General features: G+C 33.5%; 1 protein-coding gene across 1 annotated transcript in view; it reads right to left on the bottom strand.

The window, feature by feature from the left end:
- LOC123548442 (uncharacterized) overlaps nt 1-16,550 on the bottom strand; it is a 32,707-nt gene extending 16,157 nt beyond the window's left edge. The window contains exon 1 of the mRNA XM_053546425.1: nt 16,465-16,550. The gene's annotated coding sequence lies outside the window, so the exon portion shown is untranslated. The remainder of the gene's footprint in view (nt 1-16,464) is intronic.
- Between the last annotated feature and the right edge of the window lie 10,232 nt (nt 16,551-26,782).

The raw sequence follows: 26,782 nt of genomic DNA, 5'->3' as shown, positions 1-26,782 counted from the left end.
TTCATTTAAAAAATATTTGAATACTAAAATATGAAAATTGTAAATATTTCAAAAGTTGAACTGTTTTACCTTTGAAAATCCATTGATAATGTTGTTAAAATCTAAAAATCTGAAAGAAAAATTTAAAATTAGGGCTGGGAGGATTTCAAAATTTTGAAACTGATTAATTATTTGTATGAAATCGAACCGATTTGTTTAATCGGCCGCCTTACCCTTGCATGATCGTAAGAGGCGACTAATAGGGTCTTAACACTTGGTTTTGCAGTAACTCTGTGATTCCAGCAGGTATGCAAATCTTGATTCCATACCTCCTGTTTTTACTTCGATGTAAATGAGATGTGGAACCAAAATTTGTAGTCCTGTTTGGCGCCATATAACCTATACTGTGTTGGTGCGCCGTAAATTTTACCCAAATAAATACATAAATAAATAATCGGCCGCCATATTTAAAATGCTGTTGTTTTTTTCCCGACGACTGTGTCAAGGTACAGACAGCAGCTGATTACATTAGGAACTTCCGGAATTTATCGTTTGCAAGCAGTGTGATAATTAATAAGTCATATTTTGATGTATTTTATTTTAAATATATCATGACAAGCAAATGTAGCAGTGTCATTTTTACACTTGCATTATGTTGTACATTTAATATTTAAACTCATCTCATATTTCATATTTGTCAACATCATGGGCCTTTAAACCTTTTATTTATTTATTAGCATAGGGCCTTTAAAGTACAGAAAAGTGAGATGTTGTCAACATTTCCACGAACTGATTATTTTTAGATTGGCTAGTTTCACTTTGTTTCGTCCAATAGGACTGGAATGTTGGTTGTTTTGTGGTCACGTGATCTTGGTTTGCGGTAGAAACCGCCATGTTTAATTTCTGGCCAGCAAGGCAAAGTGGTTCAACAAGCGTTTTACTTTTTATAAGTTTGCATGGTCTATTTGGATAATGGAATTGGGTTCGTATAATGTTATTACATTTTATCGATGGATTTGTATTGTTTCTGGTTCGGTTGATATTGTTGTATTCGTTCATTTTACGCGTTCATTCTGTCATTCTGGTATCCGCGTAAAGTTCTGTAATCGCAGGTCTACAACTGCCATTTACTTCTGTTTTAACATCTAGCATGAATATCACACTATTCACATTACAGCACAGTTACAGCTCTTGGGGATACTGATACACTGTAATGTAACAGGTTTGAAAGGTTCGGAATATTGTATATTCTATAAATCATTGTTAAATATGTTACGGAGAAAAATGATAAGGGATTTGTAATGTAACAGGTTTGAAAGGTTCGGAATAGTGTATATTCTATAAATCATTGTTAAATATGTTACGGAGAAAGATGATAAACTGTAATACTTGAATCTGAATAGAAAATATTGAAAGTTTGCTGATTTATCAAACCTGTCACAAAACATGTAGCCCAAGGGTTAAACAGGTATACTTAGTTGTTTATACCATTTACTTCCGGGATCAAATTTAGATATGTTTAAGGAAAAAGGCACGACGAATTGCGTAATTTTACATAGCGGCTAGACTGCTTAATTAAATATATATGTTGAAACATAATTATCTAGGGAGATTTTAGAGTTAGAGAGAAAGATGGGTTAGAAATGCTAGATTGATAAGGTCACCTTCACTTGATAATATCTAGCTAAAAATGTTATGTTTAATTATTAAAGACTGTTGCTATGTTAAATAAAACTGGTTAAAAGGTTATGTTTGTTGTATTAAATGGCCACGTTACGTTACAACGCGCGTTTCTGGAGCCGCAGACCAGGATGAACCTTTGGAATGTTGTCAGGGCACTACGATGAAGTACGCAATACCACTAGAAGATCACGCCGAGAAACAAGGTTAGAAAACTGTCTATTCTATTTGCTTGTTAAATAATTTATTCTAAAATGGCAGACAACGCTTCAATTTAGCAAATTTTTCAAGATTTGGCTATTCAATTAAAAAATGTTTCCACCGCAATAGGAACTCAAAGTTTACAACAGATGGTTTCAAAATTTGATGGTAATTCTGAAGATTTCAAGTCTTGGGTAAAATCAATAGAAAAATATTCCATTTTAAATGATTTAAATGATGAGAGAAAGAAATTAATTTGCTATCAGACAGCAACAGGGCCAGTGTCAGATTTTATACATAGATTTATGAACGAAAATCAAGATTGTACTTGGGCTGCTTGAAAAAAATCTTTATTTACTAGATTTTCGGAGATACACGACTCACAGCGTGCTTTATATCTTTTGCAAAATATAAAACAAAAACCTGACGAAAATGTAAATGTCTATGCTGAAAGATTATTAACTCTGGCAGAAGATGCCTATGAAAATCAAGATCAAGGTCAAAATCATATTGCAAATTTAGCAATTATTCAGAAACAGTTAATAGGTTATTTTATTGACGGGTTAACAGAAAAGTTTCTTAAAATGAAAGTTATGCGTGATTCGCCGGAAACTTTACAGGCTGCAGTTAAGTCAGCAATGAATGAACAAAATTTAAGAAATCGGTTGAATTTACGATTCGGAAATGCTAGCCAGCAAAATTTTTCAGAAACTTGTCAAAAAACTAAAGACTTAGATCACACTCAGCCAAAAATTCGTTGTCAATATTGCCGTAGGCAAGGGCATAATGTCAAGCAATGTAGGACACGTCAGAAATATGTTCATGCAGTATTATTTCGAAAGAAAGCAACTAGGCATATGCAGAAATTAAGCCAAAGTAAGTTTCAAAACAATTATGATTGGAAAAAATATATTGATTGCTGGAATTGTGGGAAATTAGGACATTTTATGAGAGAATGTAGAAGTGTATTGAGACCTAAAAGAAACATATTTAGGCCTTTAAACTAAGATCTTCCTGTCATAAAGAAGTCGATGGTAGGAAAAATGATTTATCCACGTATTTTATAGCGCTAGCAGGGAATCCAAACTCTTGTACAATTAGAATAGGGAAACAGAAGATTAGGGCATTAGTAGACTCTAGAGCAGAAGTCTCGTTAATTAATAGGAGGACATATGAATCATTAAACAGAATTCCAAAACTATTTAAAAATCATAAAGTTTCATTACAGTCTGTAAATGGTAATTCACTGCGTGTAGATGGATACACCAATCTTATTTTTCGAATAGGTGGTGAAAAAATAGAACATAAATTTTATGTGGTCTCAAATATGAATAGAAAAGCAATACTTGGAAGGGACTTTCTCATTCAGAACAAATGCAGAATTTATTTTGATCTTTTATCAATGAGAGTTAAAAATAGCTATGTCACATTACAAGAAGATGTACATATTGCTTCAGTAGTTAGATTGCAAAAAGATACTGTAATTAAACCTCAGACAGTGCATATTTGTTCAGGACAATTAAGAAAAGACTCTAAACTAAAGAATTTTAAAACATATGAATTAAAAAGTGTTGAAGATGGTTATCTCAGTACAGAACCTGGTTTAATGGTAGCTAATTCAGTCATAAAGTTACGAAAACATCGTAGGTTTCCTGTTATGTTAGTAAATTCTACAAATAGAACAGTTAAATTAAGAAAAGGATGTGCTGTTGCAACTGTTGAACAAATTGATGAAAAATGCATAGCTTCTGTTTCTGATGTCAATAAATTATCAAACAATAAGGGTGAAAAATCAAGTATTAATACAAAAGAAATAATAGCACCTAAAGAACACTTTCAGTATGTAGAAAAACTAGTTCAAACAAATAGGGACGTTTTTGCGAATAATGACTCAGAGTTGTCACAGACAGATACGATTACAATGAAAATTTCTACTGTAGAACATGAACCGATAAAACAGCGACCATATAGAGTGCCATTAAATGACAGGAAAATTATGAGTGATGCTATAAATGAAATGCTTAAGGCTAACATAATAAGACTTTCTCAAAGCCCTTATGCAAGTCCTGTTGTACTGGTTAAAATAAAAACGACAATAGTCGTCGTTTCTGTGTCGATTTTAGGCGTTTAAATTCCCTGGTGAGACCCACAGCATACCCTCTACCTATTATCGATGATATATTGGCTCTTTTAGGTGAATCAGAATACTTTACTACCCTAGACTGTCGCTCAGGAGTTTTGGCAAATACCGATTGATGAGAAAGATAAAGAAAAAACTGCATTTACCACATTCAGGGGTCTATTCGAATTTAACGTTATGTGCTTCGGATTAGTTAATGCCCCTGGGGTGTTCCAGGAATTAATGTCTAAAGTCTTAGAGGGATTAGATTTTGCTGTGGCATATTTAGATGACTGTCTTATATTCAGTAAAACATTAGAAGAACATAAACGCCACTTAGACATTATTTTTCAAAGGTTAAGAGAGCATTAACTTAAACTTAAGTTGAAAAAGTGTCAATTCATGCAGCCTTAAACCGAATACTTAGGTTTTGTCATAGATGAAGATGGCATCAGACCAAATCCTGATAAAGTTAAAGCTATTAGGTCACTTCCGGTTCCAAAAAATGTGCGTGAACTTCGAAAAATAATCGGGACTTCCTCGTTTTATCGTCAGTTCATCCCCTCATTTTCAGAAAAAGCAGAACCTCTTGTAAACCTTACAAGGAAAAATTCTCCATTTATTTGGACAGAAGAATGTCAGAAAAGTTTTGAAAAAATTAAAGAACAATTAACAGCTATTCCTTTCTTATCTTACCCGGATCCAAACAAGCCGTATACATTGTATACCGATGCCAACGATAGTCATGTGGCAGCGTGCTTAACTCAAGCGTGTAATTCACCAGAATCAGATGAAAATAAAGAAAGACCTATATATTTTCTGTCTCATAAACTTAAGTGAAACACAAAAGAAATACAGCACTATTGAGAAGGAGGCGTACGCCATCTTTTATTCTTTGCAACGTTTAGATTTCTTTTTACACAATGCTGAATTTACAATCAAATGCGACCATTCTCCGCTGCAGTATTTATTAAAACGTCAAATGCAAAACAAGAAAATTCAGTTATGGGCATTGTCTATTAGTGGTTACAACTGTAAGATAGAGTATCTTCCAGGAAAAGCAAATGTTATTGCTGATTTCTTTTCACGACCACCAGATTCTGAAAATAAACAAACAGAAAGTGAGCAAGAAATTGAACCAGATATTAATGACAATACCTACAAAATATCTGACAAACATACAGTGAAAAGCATAAATGTTATAAACTCTAACAACTTAAATCCAAAAGAGGTAGCTAACAAAGAATATCAGAAACAAGATTCTTTAGTAGAAACTGTCCCAGAATTTGCAGAGTTAGATATGAGATTAGAACAAGATAAAGATCCTGCAATTGTTCAGATGAAAATGCAACTTAAGCATGGTGACCCAAGTAAGGCTGAACTGAAGAAGTATTTAGAAGTAGACAATGTTCTATACTATATTTCAAACCCAGATAAGGAACCAGTTATGAGACTATATGTTCCTAGTCATTTAAAATCATTAGTTATAACAGAATATCACAACAATGGTCACCCCGGTACACAGCGTATGTTTGCAACTATAAAAACAAAGTACTACTGGCCAATTATGTTTAAAGAACTTCATAGGTATGTAACAACTTGTGTTGATTGCCAAGCTAGAAATTTGACAAAGGTTAAAGCGCCCTTAAGAGAAACAAATATTGCACCATTTCCATTTGCTATTGTTTCAATAGACATATGTGGTCCTTATGAGAAAACACTTAGTGGCAATCGTTGCATCATTTGTTTTGTTGACATGTTCAGTGGTTTTCCAGAAGCTTTCGCAGCTCCTGATAAAAGTACAAATACAGTAATAGGCTTACTTTTGAATGAGATATATCCTAGATATGGATGTCCTCTCCAGATAATTCCTGAAAGAGTTAAATATTGACAATGTATCATGTACAGCATACCACCCTGAAAGTAATGCAAAGCAAGAACGAATGCACAGAGTTCTACATGATATTTTAGCAAAAAGAGTTCAAGGTAATACACGAGAATGGGATCTCCATCTTAATATGTCTTTAGCAGGCATACGTCACAATGTTTCTTCAAGTTCAAAGTTCACACCTTTCTATTTAGTTTACAACAGAGACCCGATTTTACCTATTGATAATCTGCTAAAGCCTAGGGCTAAATACCATGGCGAAGAGTTTCACAAGATAGTTCTCCAAGAACAACATTCAAGTTTCCTTACTGCTTATAGACATTTAAAACGCTCAAAACGAAAACGTAAGGCACAAGTAGACAAAAAAGCAAAAGACATTAAGTTCGAAATAAACGATCCTGTCTATTATAAGAACTATCAAAGAAAAAACAAGCTTGAAGATCGCTGGAAATCGCATTACAGAATTCTTGAACAAAAAGGTCCAGTTACATACCTTATTAAGAACCAGCTTGGCAACTCTGTTGTTCAAGTACATGCAGATCAGATAATGCTTGCTGACATTGCTGAATGGCCCGAACGCAAAGCTGTCAAAGGTTATCCAAGACGAAGGGTTAACTATGTAATACCTCCAGATGATTCTAGCTCAAGCAGTAATGATGAATCTGATGTTTCTGAAATATCAAACAAAATCAGAAAAGTTAAAATGCCTAAAAGCACAAATAGGGTCCGTCAAGAACGTAAAAATTCGTCCTCAGAAGATAACATGCCTTTAGCTCATTTGAGAAAACATTTAAGAGAACAGAGTAGGGAACAAAATGACTCAGAAACGGAACAAAAAGCAAACAATACTGGCGAAAGTTCAGCTAGTATAGGTAACAATACAGAAAAAAACAATTACCTTGATAATGAATCCCGTATGGAATCAGGTGCTTCGCATTCTGATCAGTCCATAGAGACGGATGACATGGATACACAGTCTTTGTCAAACGAGTCTGAAAATAATCAAAGTAACATGGTTATTGAAAATGTAACAAGACACACAAAAACACCTAATCTTGTTATGAAACATGATACTGATGACAAACAAAAATATCTGCAAATGATATTAAGTCACATGGCTGAGAGTGAAAAAAGCAAAAATATGATGTTAAGTCACATGGCTGAGAATGAAAAAAGCAAAAATATGATGTTAAGTCAAATGGCTGAGAATGAAAAAAGCAAAAATGACATGATGCAAGATCTGCTAAAGACATTGTTTTAGACTTTAACTGTAAGACAATTGTTTCAGGGCTTAAACGAAGGTCCTATCTTAGAGAATACTTTGCTAATTTATAGCATAGCATGATACACAAGAGATTGGTAAGAAAAGTAGCGGTATATGATGACGTTGATAAATCCAAATGACTTCACCAAGGTGTATATTCATATACACTGTATTGTTTTTGTAAATATCTTCAATTAAAGTTATTGATCATACATTTATTATTATAATTGTTTGGTGTTGGTTAAGTTCCCAATGCACAAAGTTATATTTTCTGCATAGTAAAAGGCTAGTAGAAAATATATGATACAATCACAAAGTAACGTTTTTTTTCTTTAATTCTGATTAGAACAGAATACCTATACCTATGATAAGTTTCTCCACGCACCTGTTACATTAACTGGTGTCATGATAAATTTCTCCACGCACCTGTTCCAGAAACCCGTGTCATGAAAGGTTTCTACACGCACCTGTTACAAAATCCGGTGTCATGGTAAATATCTCCTAGCACCTGTTTAAACGTATTTCTGAATATTTTAGTTTAAGATTAAGAAATAAGAAATAGTTATATTCAACCCATTTGAAGTTTCTATACGAGATTTATGTTTTATTAAAGCACGTACGCTTTGCCAGTATCTAATGACTTTTGATCTTTTTTTTTTCTTAATAGTAAAATGCAAATACGACTAAAATTAAGAGGCATAACAACAATTTAATAATATATCATAGAATAAGCCGAATAAGTAAGGCTTACAATACGTAATTACTTTATTGCATATATGATTTTGTTGATTTAGATTTAGTGTTCTCATACCTTTTTATGCCCCCACCACTTTGGGGGGGGGGGATATAGATTTGCTCTTGTCCGTCCGTCCTTCCGTGTGTCTGTCCGTCCGTCCGTCCTTCCGAAAATGTTGTGTCGTGCGTAGCTCTGAAAGTATTTGACGTAGAGTCACAAAACTTTACAGGAATGTTGGTCAGCATGTGTAGTTGTGCACCTGGGGTTTCGCGTCCGGATTCATTCAGTCATGTAGAAGTTATGGCCCCTGACTTTGTAAAAATTGGTCATTTTCATGTTGTGTCGCGCCTAGCCCCAAAAGTATATGACCTAGAGTCACAAAACTTTACAGGCATGTTGGTCAGCATGTGTAGTCGTGCACCTGGGGTTTCGCGTCCGGATTCATCCAGTCATGTAGGAGTTATGGCCCCTGACTTAGTAAAAAATTGGTCATTTTAATGTTGTGTCGCGCATAGCTCCAAAAGTATTTGACCTACAGTCACTAAAGTTTACAGGAATGTTGGTCAGCATGTGCAGTTGTGCACCTGGGGTTTCGCATCCGGATTCATCCAGTCATGTAGGAGTTATGGCCCCTGACTTAGTAAAAAATTGGTCATTTTAATGTTGTGTCGTGCGTAGCTCCAAAAGTATTTGACCTAGAATCACCAAAGTTTACAGGAATGTTGGTCAGCATATGCAGTTGTGCACCTGGGGTTTCGCATCCGTATTCATTCAGTCGTGTAGGAGTTATAGCAACTGACTTAAGTTAAAAATGGGTCATTTTAATGTTGTGTCGTGCGTAGCTCCAAAAATATTTGACCTAGAGTCACCAAAGTTTACAGGAATGTTGGTCAGCATGTGCAGTTGTGCACCTGGGGTTTCGCATCCGGATTCATTCAGTATTGTAGGAGTTTGGCCCCTGACCTAGGAAAAAATTGTCATTTTGATGTCATGTAGTGGGGGCATCTGTGTCCCATGGACACATTTCTAGTTTGTGAGAACAAGCACATTATTTTACTAGCAATTATAGTTAAAGCACATTTACCGCGATACATTTCCACAAAATGAATGAATTGCTGTAATCGCATTAATTCTATTTTTTTGTATCAAATATACATGTTTCAAAGTTCATATATCCTTAAAGTATTCATTTTAAAGTTATATTGTTCTATCTTTAAATAAAGTAAACATGGTCACAAATGCTGTGAAAAAAAAAGAAAAGAAAAATGCGACAACCAGTACAAAAATTGTTATTCATTTAACTATGTATCAGATTCACTTGCCCGAATAATTTTAGCGAAATAATTCATAAAATATAAGTCTGTTTGCAAATGCAAATTAAATGTTAGAGTATTTTTTATTTAAAACAATTTATATAAATTAGAGGATAAATATATAATGTACTTACCTTATAATAACTTGAATACGTGTAATCATTCCTCCTGTCCATTGTTATATCCTTTTATTATATCTGAGTGCTCGTATTACGGTGGAACTTTAATTAAATTTCAAGCAAAATTTCTAAAACACGTCTGCACACAATACAAGCAAGAAGTACAATGCCAGTTAGCTAACAGTTTCTGCCACGAATGCAAAAAGGGACTGACAAGTTCACGGTTGAACGCACAATATTGACCAATAAAAAACTGCGTAACAATAACAGCCCTCAAGGACTTATTATCAGTCAACTATACCAGCAACTTCCTGGTGGAATGTCAAAGTGTTAAAGATAAAATCATGAATAATACAACAATCAACGAAAAATAACCTCGAGCTATAATGATAATCAATCTTTCTCTCCATCTACAATTAAAGGAACTTTGTTAAGACAGAATTTATGAACAATGTAAAAATGAAAAAAGAAATAATCTGAAATTCTGTGTAGAAAAACAACAAAGAACCAAGACAAATATGAAACATTTTAGCAATAGATATATTTACACGATGCCAGATTCTCGTCAGTGTATTTATTCCCTGTATTCCCCATGAAATTCTTATTGAAAATACCCGACACAGTTTGCAAATAAATTGATTATGAAGACTATTTTACCAAGCTGATATGAAGACTATATTTTGCTTTAGCTGAAAACTGTAAAGAATTAACATATTAAAAACTAACTGGAAGTATTTTAGACAGTTTTAGTGATTAGCAAATTCAGGATCCCACAGCCATCTACTACTCCGCAACGAGATGTGTGCGTATAGAATTCAGCAACAACAGAGAATTGTTGCGGAACTATGGGACGCCGATGTGAACAACACGAAACAGCAGACATGGTACCACTTGCGGACAATTGATGTTTGTACTCTGCAGAGAATCAGCTGATGTTGGAGGCAGATTTGTTTAAAACTTGTATCATTTATTGTTTATTTCATTTGAATATTTAAAAGAAAGAAAGGAAATTTATTAAAAAAATAAAAAAAATAAAAAAATAAATAAATGTTTTCGGTGCATACAAATGTATTTATAAAATGTATACTCTATATAAAATGTATAAATGTATACTCTAGATACAAGTCTTTCAGAATTTATACTTTTGAAAGAATATTCAGTATTTTTAAATGTGTGCTTTAGATATCCGACTTTCGGCGTATACACTTGTAGCATGAGCGCAATAAAAAAAATACATGTTCAAGGCATATAAATACATTGATCTTTAAACTGTACTTTATACATGTGCGCGTATTTAATTTTAAAATACTAGCATGTTTCAAAAGATATATCGTATCTATAGAAGATGTGATTTTACGGCTGTTGATATCTATAAACATGTACATGTAAAATTTAAAAACAGATATGTACTTTTGCTTTCTAATTTCAGAACCACTTATGTTTTATATGTATGGCAAGCTCTGATAGATGCATTAGAAAGACGGAATTTCCACAAAATGAATGAAAAACGAAACAAACAGACGCTTATCTGACAAACGTGATACTGTACATGTTATAATAATATATATATATATTATATCTTTATTCTGTTATAGACATGTGATTGCGGAAATATAGACAGATGTGACTTTCGCAAATGAAATACTGTTTAATTTCAATGTATAATGTTGTAATATTGTAAAACTACAGACGAATGTTTTAAAAAAGATATATAATGCACTTTATTTGTATGAAAGAAATCATCACGTTTAAGGAAATTCCTCGATTATATTTGTATTATGCTTGCACTAACTATTCTGATGCCTTAATACTGAGAAAATTGTATCTATCTGTAATATTATGTACTTTAAATTGTCTTTTAATATGTATGTGTAAAATTACCCAACTGTTTAAGTCATGCAGTCAAAAAGCTAATTCCGTTTACAAAATTATACCTGGCGAACCCTCGGCATCATTTCTAAACGATCAATATTAAGGATTTGTTATAGCTTAGATTTACTATTAATCTTTTTTTTATTATTTTTTTTGTGGAAGAAATGAAGGGATTTGTAATGTAACAGGTTTGAAAGGTTCGGAATATTGTATATTCTATAAATCATTGTCAAATATGTTACGGAGAAGGACGATAAGGGATTTGTAATGTAACAGGTTTGAAAGGTTCGGAATAGTGTATATTCTATAAATCATTGTTAAATATGTTACGGAGAAAGATGATAAACTGTAATACTTAATTCTGAATAGAAAATATTGAAAGTTTGCTGAATTATCAAACCTGTCACAAAACATGTAGCCCAAGGGTTAAACAGGTATACTTAGTTGTTTATACCATTTACTTCCGGGATCAAAGTTAGATATGTTTAAGGAAAAAGGCACGACGAATTGCGTAATTTTACATAGCGGCTAGACTGCTTAATTAAATATATATGTTGAAACATAATTATCTAGGGAGATTTTAGAGTTAGAGAGAAAGATGGGTTAGAAATGCTAGATTGATAAGGTCACCTTCACTTGATAATATCTAGCTAAAAATGTTATGTTTAAATATTAAAGACTGTTGCTATGTTAAATAAAACTGGTTAAAAGGTTATGTTTGTTGTATTAAATGGCCACGCTACGTTACAACACAAGCACAGGAGACTGGAGAGTGTTGTTACATGTAATGTGGGTGTTTATTCTACAAATAAGGTATGCTATATTGTCAGTAATCTAATTTTTTATATACATGTGTTTTAGTATGAAGGAATAGAGTGATTGAAGTCAAGATCAGTGCAGTTTGCCAGTTACTTGAAACACTAGGTATTAGCCACTTTACAGACCACTGGACCACTAGATAACAATGATGTGATATGTTTTATATCGTTTTTAAGTCATTTATAATCTGTTGTGTAATTAATGTATAACCGGTAACCTATAAATGAACAACAGATAGATTAATGGTTCTACTTAGTATAATGTAAATGTTCAAGTAAAGCGGTATGGTGTATAGTGTAATTGATATCTATTGTATGTATGATATCTATAGTATGTATGATATCTATTGTATGTATGATATATGATTATCTGTATGATATCCGTTTGATATCATACCTATCTTTTACTATTGTTATATATGTTTCAGACCCGGACATGTTACACGTCTTGAGTGGTTTGATGATAAACAGTTATGTGTTCAGAGACATTCAGAGATAATACAGTAACATTCCATTCAGAGATAGTATGTATATGCAAAGTGAAAGGGACATTTAGAAAGACTGTGCCATGATATACATGATGACAAAATATGATGACTTTATTTTACCATACATGTGTTATCGAAGAGTATATTAAAAGTAGTAGAAACCCCGAACTGTGTAGTTTCGTCTCTACTAGACAAGTTATTGACTATTGACTATGTTCACCATGTTTTAACAGAAATATTTCGCGGGTCTATGTGCTTGTCAAAGAAATGTATAAAGATAAACTACTATTCTTAATTTTAATTTTTGAGAGCAATTAGCGGCTTTGCAAAATTGAAACCGGTTTCAACTAGTAATCAAATCAGATCCAATTAACCAAGGAATCGTCCCATTCCTATTTAAAATCTGGCGATGATTTTAAAAGTTTGCTCTCCTACTGTTTTTCTTGTCCGTTTATGTGGAACTTAGTTACAGGAAACATAATGGTGAAAATACAATGGCAAATTTGGCAAATATTAAAGGAAGTGTCTAGCTGTCCGGTAAATGGATACCTAGCCAGGGGATTTTCTAGCCGTCTAGTAATAAATTTCTTGAGCCACGCCATGAGAAAACCAACATAGTTTGTTTGCAACCACCACTTATCCAGACCAGCCTGCGAATATCCACCCAGAGTCTGGCCAGGATTCATGCTGGTCGGAAAGGCACTATGTTGGTTTTCTCATGACGCGGCTCTTAATGAATAAACTTACTGATACCTAAGGGTGACTATTGAGGCCAATTTTGACTATTGCAATACTATTGATATTGCTGAAAAACTATTGCGATACTACTCTATTGCAGGTTGCTATTGCAATACTATTGCAATAGTTATCGGCCACCATGTTTTATACAGTAAAACTACCAACTGGCATTGTTACTCAATGTAAGACACGGCACTGTTTATAATTGCTGTTAATACACATTGAGATACATGTTTGTATAACAGAAATAAATCTAACATTAACTATTTTTAACATTTTTTTCTATTTCTTGCCTTCCTTGGCTTTGATACAATAAGTAAAACGATAAACCTTTGCAAGGTATACTCAAACTAATCGGCCATTTTGTTGCAAATGTCAACATGTTTAATAACCCAAATCATCGAAAAAGACGAAAATTGACGGATCGGACTAAGGTGTACCAACACTAAATGAAGGGCCCTACCGAACAGTTTGCTATATCATACAAGTAACCTACTTTCTCCATTGTACATTTTCTCATTTAAAATTAACAGGTTATTTAAATATATTCAATCAAAGTTTCTCAGAAACCAAATTTATTTATTATCTCCCAGACTTCCCAGTCCTTTTTGGAAGTTTAATTCCGTGAGGATAATTATTGTAATGGAGACGTAAACATTTTCGAGGCGCAAATGAAAGCTGGCTCTGTTTCTTGGTTTATAAATCATAAATTATTTCTGTATTTACTAAAATTTTAAAACTATCGAAACTTTCGATTGTTGAAGGAACTATCGGCGATTGTTATTGGATCGTGACTTTTCTATCGATGCATACTATCGGGACACTCAGTATCGCAATGCATCGATATTTCGATGTATCGTTACACCCTAGTGATACCTGTTATTTACTATAGATATTGATACTTATGTGCAAACAAAATTTTGATTTGAAACAAGATTTTAGAAAAGCATTGGTTAGCTGGACTTAGTCATCATTGTGGCGAGTAGGTGTTTGTGTGTGCGTCTGTCAGTCTGTGCTTCCGTCCGATTTTGTCCGGATCATAACTTTTACATGCATCTTGTTTATATTTAGCATGAATGTTTAGAAGATGTGACATGCATAAACCACATGTTCCTATCTCAAAGGTCAAGGTCACAGTTGGGGGTCAAATTTCAAATTGAAGTTCTTCTTCATGCATGGTTGGATTTTGAAGTAACTTGGCATGAATATTCACCTTTGAATTTGCAGGTGGCACTGCAGTTAAGTGCTTTTGCTTTATGTTCCTGACTGCCAAAAACAGACAGAGTGTCCAATTTGTATGTTCTTACAACTCAATTTTAGTGATTTTTACCAGTGTGACTGAAGTATTTCTAGTTTCACAAGAGAACTAAAGGTTTAAAAAATGCTGCACAACAGACCTAAAAGTATTTATGAGGAATTCTCATCCTATTTCAAAATAATTATATAGGTAATTTCTTAAACTTGCATTTGGTTGAAGAAGTTAATTTTGGATTAATCTCATGATTTTCAATGTCTCGAAATAAAATAGATGGAGGAAATACATTTAGGCATAACTATACATTTTCACTTTGTCATTATAATGTGTATACATTTGTTTTAAATTCTTCTGATTGTATTTTCAAGTGTTACAACATTTTGGTAAAACCTCTCCATATTTCAATGCAAGAATACTTCTTACACCATGTAGGAAAAGGCCTGGGTTCAAGTCCCAGTGGAGAGTATTTTACTACTGGGTATAAAAACATTGTAGACTGGACAAAAACGTACCTGCTCTGCATAAAAAGTGACTAAAAAGGAAATGTAAAAATTATAGTGTAACCCCCACCCCTAATATACCAAAGTCAAAAGCTATACGATATACATAGCTTTAATATGTTTGTATTGTTATATTCAACAATAATATTGTTTACAGACAATAAATAAATATTGAGTTGATTTCACAAAAAGTAGGTTTAACTTAATATTACCTGTTGTGCAAGCTTTGAATTTTCAGTTCAGTTTTGTTAAAATCTACTCCTCATTACCATTTAAGATACTGCTGTGATAGGTCATATGGTGGTGAAATATGATTACTGAATGCAAAAGGCAAGCACATGCGTTCCTACATCAAAAGTAAAGTTCACATATATGGTTAAATGTCAAACTTTGTGTACATTTTTTGTACATTTATTCCCCTGATATTTACACAATGTGTACAATCTGTGTTGTTCAGAGACAATCGATCCTTCAGTGCTTTCAGTGCTTTGATATCACAACAGCAATCTTTAAGTGCCGTGTGGCAGCTGTAAAAAAAGTCTCCCCGTACTTGGATTCAGTGTTGTTATATTTTCTGGTCCTTTCGGATCATGGAGTCCATTCAACACATGTGTAATAGAGTTCAGCTTAAGCCGGTGCTAGGGGGCATGAGAGGTGTTGCACATTTCATTACCTCTCATGAACAGACTCAATTAAACCGAGTCTGCTATTATTTTTCTTGGTTGCATTCTTTGCTTCCAAAGGACCCTTTTACAGATTTTATTGCCATGGGTTGAAAGTAAAAATATATGATTAAATTAGATACAGACTTCCACAAGTCTCATATAACTCCCTAAGTTTGGCAGGCCATTAACGATGTTTTAATTTGTCATTATTCACCCCCACCAACACACAAACACACATACACACAATTCCCCCATCCACACACAGACAAAAATGAAAATCGCTCGTTTATAAAATTTAATACATTAAATCCATTTATTGTGACTTTTGAAAATGAAGTACGGTCGGAAATTGAACAAATTTATGTGACAAAATTATTAATTTTTTACATAGCTGAAACTTTGATATGCTACTTACAACATGCAGTGTTCAAAGAATGTAAATTTCTGAATTGTACTTTTAGTAACATTAATGATATTTGTAAAATATATAGTGTTACCTTAGAAAATTTGCTAAGTAAATCTTGGACGACATTTCTCCTTAACTTAATCAATAGCAATTATCTGTTATTTTTCATTCATACCAAAGATCAGAGCTTTGTTTTCTAGTACTTAAGGTAATGGACCAGTAGTGCAATCGACAAATTTCGTTTGTAAACGTTTTCTCCGTGTGTGATGTCGGCATAATGTTGTTATGAAAAAAAATCTATTATGGCCGAAGGACAAAAAAATAGCGTACGGGAATCACGCGGAAATTGCCGAGTATCATAACGGGTTAACTACCTTGAAAAAATAAATTTAGTTAAATTAAAAGTTTGACTTCAAAACTTACCATACACTCTTCCTAATTCCCAAATTAAAAGTCAAAATGATAATGTATTTTCGAAAACTGTGAATGTATACAAATTACAGTGTCTTTTCTGTAAGGCGAGTGAAAATATCAGTTTGGGTATAATCTATTGACTTTTAAGATTAAGTTATGATAAGATAAGAACGTAAGAGTGTACCTATTAGCTCGACTATACGAAGAATAAGGAGGACCGTTGTACTAACTCCGACGACGCCGTCGTTGTCGAATATATATTACATTTCTAACACTAACTTGTATCTCATATTATCATATTGTCTCTTACTGTCCCTACTGACCTTCCCACACCCCACACGACAACATCAACAACAACAACAGCAGCAGCAACAACAACAACAACACAAATTGTAACAGACAAACAAACATTTTTTTTTTCATTTCTCCTAGAACACCTCCATCCTGTATTACACCCCCTTACTCACAACAAACACATGAAGGTAGCTGTAAAATATTTTTATTGCATTCATAGTCTACCTTCCTTACATCTTCGAGCACGCTGTCCTGATGACATCTCTAGTTTATACACTCGTAAGTTCACCCATAATCTCTGTTTGTTCAATGATTTGAGTATTGTTGAGATATCAAACGGATGGTGTATCTATATATACTAGGTAGGTCAAGTTATATAACTATGTAGGTCAAGTTTTGAATGTACAGTACAAAACTTATCTTAAACATAACCCTAACCTTTAGGCAGTATATTTGTACAGTCAATACATGCATACATCCAGTAGGGGCGTTTTAACGTTAAATAACCAGCTAGAGCACTATACTCAGGGATTTTCGCCCTTGACTTTAAAACAACAATGTCCGCACATTAACTTTCTCATAAATGATATTTTTGGCGGTTAACATTAAGACTATTTCTCTCGGACTGGTCAATCCGTTGTTAGTATAATGTGACTGGGTGGAGTATCATGTCACGTGTCTATGGCGTGATATTCCAACACTATTAAGTTGGACATTATGCTCACTGCTATTAGCAGACACCATCGTTTATTTGACTGAAAAACTGTTGAAAAATACGATAAACCCGAACACACTAATTGATATTTTCTATTATATGTAGGTGCAATTAAATTACTTGATTTTAGGATAAGAGCTCTTTGAGTTATCGCCCAAAAGTTACCATAGTTTTTCAAACTTTATCTGTATCATTTTCGTTGGATGTTGCAAATAACTTATAAATTTTGTATCGAACCTAGGTTACAAATATACATTTATGCCAGATTTTGGAATATTTTTATTTTGTCACCCATCCTTTTTTGTTGGTTATACACCGACACAATTATGGGTCAAAATGCGACCTTCCGGCTTTTAATGGTGGTGGAAAACCCAAGGTGCACCTCTTGGTATAATTGAACGTAAGTAGAATAACTAATATTCCGGGCACCAGCTGAATGATTTCCTCACATGAACAAATTCTACATCCTAAGTAAGTTTTTGAATGTAACAGATTAAGGAGATCGGACAGTGCAAAACTATACTAAATGGATATCTCTAACCATGAATAAGGAGACATATATATTTCAGTAAGGAAATCTGAGGTAAAAGAACAATCATATATTTAATTCCTTGAAATAAACATGTGCACGTGTTTTGTGCATTAGAATGTTTAACGACATTTTCTTGAAAAAGTAACGCTCGTGTGCACTATTTTGGCATTTCTTTGATTTGAAAATAAATATTTTATAGCAATTTAGGTTGCATACGATACCAAAATTTTGCACCAAAAATGTTCACTCATTTTCTTCCAAAGCACTGTGGAGATAGGGTTCAGCGTAGCTTTCATGCTCGCAAGTTTACCTACAGATATATCATTTCAGCTTTTATTATATATTTTTTGTGCTCTTGCATTTCGAAAGCTGTTTTCACATGAATTTCTAATTTCAATTTGCGGAAGTACCTTAATCTAGTTCTAACCTGTTCATTAACTTTTATGTGTAACTATTAGTACGTTACACTCTATTGATTATCATGTTTGGTGTTATTTTCTCTCACTGTCACGTGATGCTTGCAAGGTGCTCGCTGAACAGAATTCCGTTTTTTTGTGAGTCCAGTAGCTCTACCTATTTATTCAAATAGTCGAGCTAATGATCTCACGTCTTCACTTAAAATAAAAAAATATGGAAATATATGGTAAAGTATACAAAGTAGGATTTATTAATAAGGTTTAGCTCTAAAAAGTGCATGTTGTTTATATTAGACTCACGCGTGCGTCGGCGTCGACTTCCCGATTTGGATAAGTTTTTGTATGTAAGCTGGTATCTCAGTAACATGTTGTGGGATGGATTGAAACTTCACACACTTATTTACTGTAATAAACTGGCCTGTACTGCACAGGTTCCATAACTCTATTTTGCTTTTCTACAAAGTTATGCCCCTTTTTCGACTAAGCTGGCGTGTTCATTGCGGTTATTTGACATTCATTGCGCAGAGTTCATAACTCTACTTTGCATTTTTACAATATAATGCTCCTTTTTTTATTCAGCAATTTTTGGTTTAGTTTTGTATGTAAACTGATAGCTCAGTACCCACTAATGGGAATGGATTGAAACTTCACACACTTGACTACTATGATAAGCTGACATGCATTCTATAGGTTCCATAACACTGAATTGTATTTTTACAAAATTATGCCCCTTTTTCAAGATTTATATCAATTTATTTGACAATGCTGTTGCATAGTCGAGCGATGCTGCCCCAACAGCTCCAGCTCTTGTTTTATCTACGTATCTGTTTTCCATCATAGGACCAACAGTCGATAAGCGTATGCCAAAACAAATATTTGTATAAAATAAAATTGAGGGGCTTGTGACATGAAAAAGTTTTATAACATCTTTGCAAATATGAAGTTACAATGTGTATGTTTTAGATTATGCCATGTACACAAGCGAAATGATATAGTAGGCAATTAAAGCGACTTACCCACACATCGTGGTGTGAGATTTGAAAAAAAATCAAACTTTTCCTATATTCACCTTTATGTCGCATATTTGCTGTTCTAACAATTTTTTTTCATCGAATTCTGTTGAAAATCATTGTTTTCCTAATAAATTTAAAACAAAAACATTCATGAGGGTTTCCCGGTTTATAAAAAAATCGGAATTCTGTTCAGCGAGCACCATGCAAACATCACGTGACAGTGAGAGAAAATAACACCAAACATGATAATCAACAGAGCGCAACGTATTAATACAGATTTTCAACTTACTTCGACGCGGACTGCGGATTGCGTACTTACAGTAGGGGTTTTCTCAAAATATTTAAAGGTTCGCAAAAAAAGGAAACATACTTAGGGTTTATACCTTTCTTTTACCTATACATATGTGTAGTAACTTTTGCCTTCATTGTACAAATTAGTGTATTGTGATATAATTATCTGCTATAATACAATACATACGTTTGAAAATATATGGATAGTGAATAGGCTACATTTAAAACACGTAATCGCAATTTTCAGATGTCATCTTAATACTCTGTCCCATTTTACCTGCGTTAAGCAGGTTCTTCAATTATCCGTATGCTTTAACATTTTGTTTTTATATTTTAAGACATTCCTGGCGTTACTTAACCTCCGCGCGAATCGAAAGACATGACATGTGAAGTTTCGAACACCCTATACTACAATAATACTTTACCATAATATGTTCATGCATTAAAAATACAACTTGAAACATGGATTGGAAGATAACGGCGATTCCTGGTTTTAATATGTGTCCGTCCGTACAATTCCTACACTAGTTTTTCCTAGCAACAAAATAAGAAGAAAAAAAAAACGCAGTACAAAATATAATTGTGAAAAAAATAATAAAACATTCTGAATGAAATGAAAGTCCGTTTAATTTTTGTTGCATAGTATAAATACCGTGTTCTCGTAGACTTCTGTACGAAAAAGGTCATCGTTTTCTATTAATTTTGATAATTGTATCTAATGTTCGATAAAATAGAAGTTTTACTGAAATATCTTGAATGATTTAGTTTAACACTTTGTCTAAACATACAGGAAGTTCTCATACATGTATCTTTCAACCCCGTCGAAACGAGATCCGATACATTACCATATTTTAACTAAATCATCCTGAACTAGTGATGTATCAGCATGTTTGGAAATAAAAAAAAGAAAATTAGCCACTTCGTATTTTCATAATGATTAAATCTGATATCAGAATTGCATGCTAGAAGTTAAGTTTTAAATTTACTATCTTAAAGTGACTACTCAGTATGGATTATCAGTCTCAACTGGAATTTAATCTTTAAGTACCATTAAAACTGGTTGTCAAAATGATTCCCTGATCTAAAATAGGGGAACCTCTTGCGGCACAGAGGAAGAGTGTCTGTCTTCTTACTAGGTGGTCATTGGTTCAAATCCTTGATTAAAAGGTATGTTGATCGTTGAATTAACAGCCGTTTTCACTGCTAGCGAATACTGGCTAGAACTCACGAAATTGACTACAAGCGTATTAATAAATTGCTACACTTCAGATAAAAAAGAATAAGTTTGCGATGTCTTGTTTATAAATACGGTAGTCGAAAAATTTTAATAGATACATAAATAAAAAGGGTATAAAAGGTTAAAAATGCGCCCACGCTGTTAAGAATGCTTGTAAGACAAAATACATGTATATCGGTAATTCATGTATACAATACAACGGATATTAATAAATCTTATAACTGTCTTTTCTCGGATATTTTAAATGGAAACAGTATTAAGGCATTAGAACCGGATGCTAAATATGCCACTGTTCAATTATGCATAAAAAACAAACTTATATACAGTTTGAGAGAACCCCTATAGTAAGTTCGCAGTCCGTGGTCCGCAGTACGCGTCAAAGTAAGCTGAATATATGTATTAGACCTTTATCACGGACACGGACATGGAAATGTAAATGTAAACGTACTCTGTATTTCGGTCAAATTTTGGGGGGTTTCTCAAACATGTTTTAGGAATCATGGTAACTTGTACTTAGTGTGTATTGAGAATATGTATTATTATAATTATAGCGCATTTTCTTTTAAATTGTGTAGAGGTAAAGTTTAACTCTGCAAAGTTGCATGCTGTATATGCTTACAAAAAGCACTGATCTTTCACGTATTTGTAATTGTTTGGGAAGGGGGGGGGGGGGGGGTTAAAATAATTAAAAGATATACAAGGAATTATTGAAAAAGAAAGGAATATGAATAGAAATTACAAAAATAACTCACGGTTGGTGTAAGAGTGTAATAGGAAGGTTTAAGGGTCTGGGTGTGTTTGGGAGAATACTAAAATATTAGAACATATTCATTTGTTGACTCATATTTTGGTGGTCAGGATGTAAGAGTCAGTGGAATTGAGGAAAAAGAATACTTAGAAACAATATCAGCAATAACACGGCCTGTAAACACTGGATCTACTTTTCATGGCTAGTAAGTTAGTGGAGGAAAGAGCTAATGATACTTCTGAGAAGGTTTCGAGTACTAAAAAAGACTACTCTCTGTAACAATTAGGAACCTTATTCAATTAAACGTGCAATATAGTGCTAATCGTAAATGACCGTAAATTACATTTACGAAGATTTTTTTTCAGATACTGTTTTATGTTAGCACTTACGAGAGTAGTGATACAGCGTGTTTAAAACTAAAGTTAAGTTTTGCAATATATTCTGCTAAATAGTATTCCACAGAAATAGTACCTATTTATTTGAGAAGCTTACTTTATTACAAAATAAATAATGTGGTTTACTGTTTGTTCTTACTTACCGATTTGCACTTTTGAGATACGAGATGCAGCCATTGCCACTTGTACAGGCATAAAGAGTTGGAGCCTATGAGATATTTACTTTTTTACAAGATCAATCCTTAAGAAATGATTCTTTTTATTATAGGGACTGTCACGAGTTAAGAAGGCATTGAGAAGGTTGACCTAAACGTTTAACCAACACTTTTACAAAATAAGAAGTTTAATGATTATAGGGGCAATTAATAGACAAATTTAGAAGGTGGCCAACTTTGACCCCAGTGGAGCTCGAACCCACGACCCCTAGATTGAGCGGCCGACACGTTATCCGTTAGACCACCGCTCCCCTTTCCATATTATAGGGTACCTGCAGATAGTTTCAACTTTTGTTACTGAAAATAGAATCAAAGGTTTTCGGTCAATAACTAAAGTTTGGAATGACATATTATCTCCAAACTTGTGAAATAACACGGTTATAAAAAACCAGTTTGCGATTGCATTACAGCTGCTTGGGTCAAAGTAGCTGTATCTAAATTAATAGATAATGTTCTGCCATAAACTATACTTATTTAACTGAAGAGACCTAGCTATGGGCTATTTGAGTTGAGGTCAGAATTATTTTACCTATACAAAGAAACAGCTACCGTCCGATGAATTTAGTTCAGAATTTATTTTCTGCCACTACGACGAAATTTGTTTTTACTGCGTTGCTTGCTGAAAGACTGGCAAAATAATTCTCATAAATTTACAAAATTAAAAAAAAGGTATTTTATCAAATTGCAGGTATGTGACGTTTTATTAAACTGAACATAGTATGTTTTCATCAGTATACGTAGATATAAAACGTTCGTCTGTGTTCTCCTTAGAGACAATGTTTATTCGCAGCAAAGGATAACACTGCCAAGAATTATAAGGATATGTTGTGCGAAAACTTTTTAGATTAATACCTTACAAATGAAACGAATCCCTGATGTTACGTGTTTTAATTTTTGTGTTTTGAAAAATTCCCCAGATTTTGACCATAGTACATAGTACGATTACATTGTCCGTGTCCGCTATAAAGGTCTAATAGTGACACATATAAGTAGAACAAGATTAATCAACTCGTTTTGTCTTCGTTGAATCGTATTGAAGAATCAAAGCCCTGAGAGGACTATAGGGAAGCGTAACTGAACCGGTATCATGCCAGGCAAGAAAAGATTCCATCATTTTACAATATTTCACTAAATGCTTCCAGTTTTTTTAAACTTATTGAACCAAAAAGTAACCCCAGACCAAAGCCAGTAAAGGTTTCTCAAATCATAATCTTTGACTTGACTCTAGATCTAATAGGGAACCAATGACTGTATGTATGAAGTCTGATCATCAGTAAAAGCAGACGAAGGCTTTAAGGTCATCGAAATCAATAGGGGTTGTTTATGTCTTTGGCAAGGTTCTAAGAAAATCAAACGGACCATCATGGCAGGATCTTCCAAAGTGAGATGTAAATGCACAAAACCAAGAGAACAAACAGAGAAAATATTAAAATATTTATCTTCTAAACTGTGTAACAAATTTTTAAAAATCTTACAAACCTGTGTAACAAATTTTTAAAAATCTTACAAAACTGTGTAACAAATTTTTAAAAAATCTTACAAAAAAAGTGAGATGCGCGTGAAAATAATTTGGCCAGAATAGCAGCATATCAACAAAGTACCACAAGAGGGTTGGCAAGACTAGCATCATATCAGTGATATTTAAGAAAAGGGCCCTAATGGCATTTTTAATTATGAGTGACTACTATTTTTTGCAAATACTTCATAAAAAATCTATATCCGTGATTTTCACGTTATAAGGATTGGTGCTACTTGTATTTTAGCGGATAGTTTCCCGTGTGTCATTCGCCTTGGTCACATGAAAAATATTACCGCGTAATTAAAGTAGTTCAACGCGTAGACAAAAATCAATACATTTATAATATTTACAAGTGTATCCGATCAAAACCACATTTTTATTTGAAAATTAATTAGTGTTCACATTTATTGCATATCCATAATAAATTGCATCGGTCTGTTTACTCTCGTATCATTCAGTTCCTTGTAAGTATTGACCTACTTTTACGGCCATGTATGGAGAAAGGTAGCGCTGAAACGGAACCATGTGTTCCTGGTCATGGTCAAGTGATAAATATTTACGTCATAAAGTAGTACAATGCGTAGACAAAGTTCTTTAAAAGAACTTATAATCTTTGCCATATTTTTCATTTACTAATTATAAATGTTCACATTTATTGCATATGCTAAATTACTCTGAGACCCTTGAATTTCATAGAAGTACTGAACTACTTTTATAGCGTATGTATGGAGAAAGGTAGTAACGGCATTTGTAACTACAATTTCACAAATGTCGGTATACGTAGTTTGGCGACACTTGGAAGGCTACGCTTCTCAAAAAAAAATTAAATACAGTTTTAAAAACAAAATTTTTACTGGTCTGGTAATCGAACTCCCGGCGAAGTAGTATGATATGAATACCGTAACCGCTCAGTAACATCGTAAACGTAGTGTATTGACTTAAGGTATTAGACCCACAATAGTGTACCTCCTTAATTCCTACCATAAACCTAATTTGACATAAATTTTTCAGATGGGCGTTGGATCAAGCCCCACTGGGACCAAATTTTATTTTCCTTATATTTCCCTTTTTCTAGTAAGTTTTTACTTTTTTTCAAGACTTATTATTGATTTATTGAACAAAATGAAATAATTTTGTCATTTGATAAGCGATTTCTTCCTGTTCAAAGTGAATTTATCTCTGAAACAGAAGGGGGCAGAGTTAGACATCTTTAAAAATATTGAGTTACGTGCGTAAAAGGTCTCTATTTCGCCTTTACTCTTACTCTTTAGATTACATATTGTGGAAGAAATGTAGGTAGGTTTTACTTCTGCCCCAAGGTTATTTTTGAACGAAGTTAGCAAAATTTAAAACAGTCCCTCGACCTTAATTTTTCAATGTTGGAGCTCATTAAATCCTTTTACTTGAGGCACCTTAGGAAAAAACGATATTGACAGTTTTATTTTGTGTTTTATAATTGTTTACCAATAGTGTGACATTTCTTTTATCAAAATTAATGGTATAATGAATTCTCTGCAAACGTTTTGGACAGTGGCCATCACTTTGAAATTTGTCTCTACTTGAGCTTGAGGAAATATTATAAATTATACATAATTTATAAAAGACGGCATGGTAAAAGTTGTTTAAAAATTGCAACACAGTGGGAAATAAGGTCAACTTCAAGAATATACCAAGCAAATGCCATTTTTTAAACATTACCATTAGGACTCTTATACCTTAATGTTTTGTTATTATTTTGTTTGATTACATTTTAAAACGCCATAATACTGTGCGATACCTATAATTTACAACACACTAAATAGCTGTTCTTCTATATTTCCAATGGCCGCAGCACACATCAGGACCCATTTTAAATGTCTGTAACTTACATTTTCTTGAAGAATGTTGTCAGTGCTGAATAAAAATAAAAAGAATAGTGGGGATCATGTCTGATGCAAGAAAAATATTTTCAGTCAAACACACACTGCAAAATCAGCTAAAAATGAGACCCCGAATTGTAGTGGTGGTGTATGATCTAAGTTTGCGATGTGTCAAAATGTAGGGGGATTCGCTTCCGGTGCACATGCGCAACCTTTAGTCTACACAGGTTTCTAAATCTATTGCGTTTCCAACTCGGCAAGCATCCAGCCAGCATAGAATGGTAAGATACCAATGATATTTTTCTTAGCGATTAGCTTTTGTCCTCTTACCTCTTGTTAATAGCTAAGATGACAGCACTAGTCTTGTAAATAAACTTGAAATCATATGTTTCTAGTATACATAAAGCCGCTAATAACAAGTAACATACTCTATGGATTTTAATGACGAAAACTGATATCAGGGTCCAGTAGTTTATATTGCGCAAACTGTCAAACTTTCTTAACTTATTCCAATGTTAGGATGAAATTCTGTTACATTATTGTTTCATGGTATATCGTAGTAAAAGCATAACATGTGTATCATTCTCGTTCTAAAATGCCAATATACTGGCCATGATCTATTGCAACACCTACAAAACTTAAGCCTCAAAGGTCGATTGGGCTAACGGTACAATTTTCTGCATTTACCGGCACTGCTAATTCATATAGCTTTGGTTTAGATATTGTTTAGACCTGAGATATACTTATTAGAAACATATCACTAATGTTACATTAATCGACGGCGTGTGCTGCCAAAAATCTTTCTAAACTGTCTAAAATTATGGTTTTAAAATTATTAAAAAAGCACACACAAAGAAAGTGCATAGTTAGGATTGAAACCTTAATGAAATTTTAAACCCTCTAAAAGATATTTTAGAAAACTGTCAAGACCCAGACCCCTAGCTCCAAGATCAAGGTCAAAAGTTAATAGGGTCTGTTTCGTGTCCGGTCCATTACTCTTCCATCCATGAAGAGGTTTTAAAATAACTTGGCATAAATGTTTACCATAATAAGACAATGTGTCATATGCAAGACCCAGATCCCTAGCTCCAAA

This window comes from Mercenaria mercenaria, chromosome 6, assembly GCF_021730395.1.
Source record: "Mercenaria mercenaria strain notata chromosome 6, MADL_Memer_1, whole genome shotgun sequence".
NCBI lineage: Eukaryota > Metazoa > Mollusca > Bivalvia > Venerida > Veneridae > Mercenaria > Mercenaria mercenaria.
This window is presented reverse-complemented; position numbering and strand designations above follow the sequence as displayed.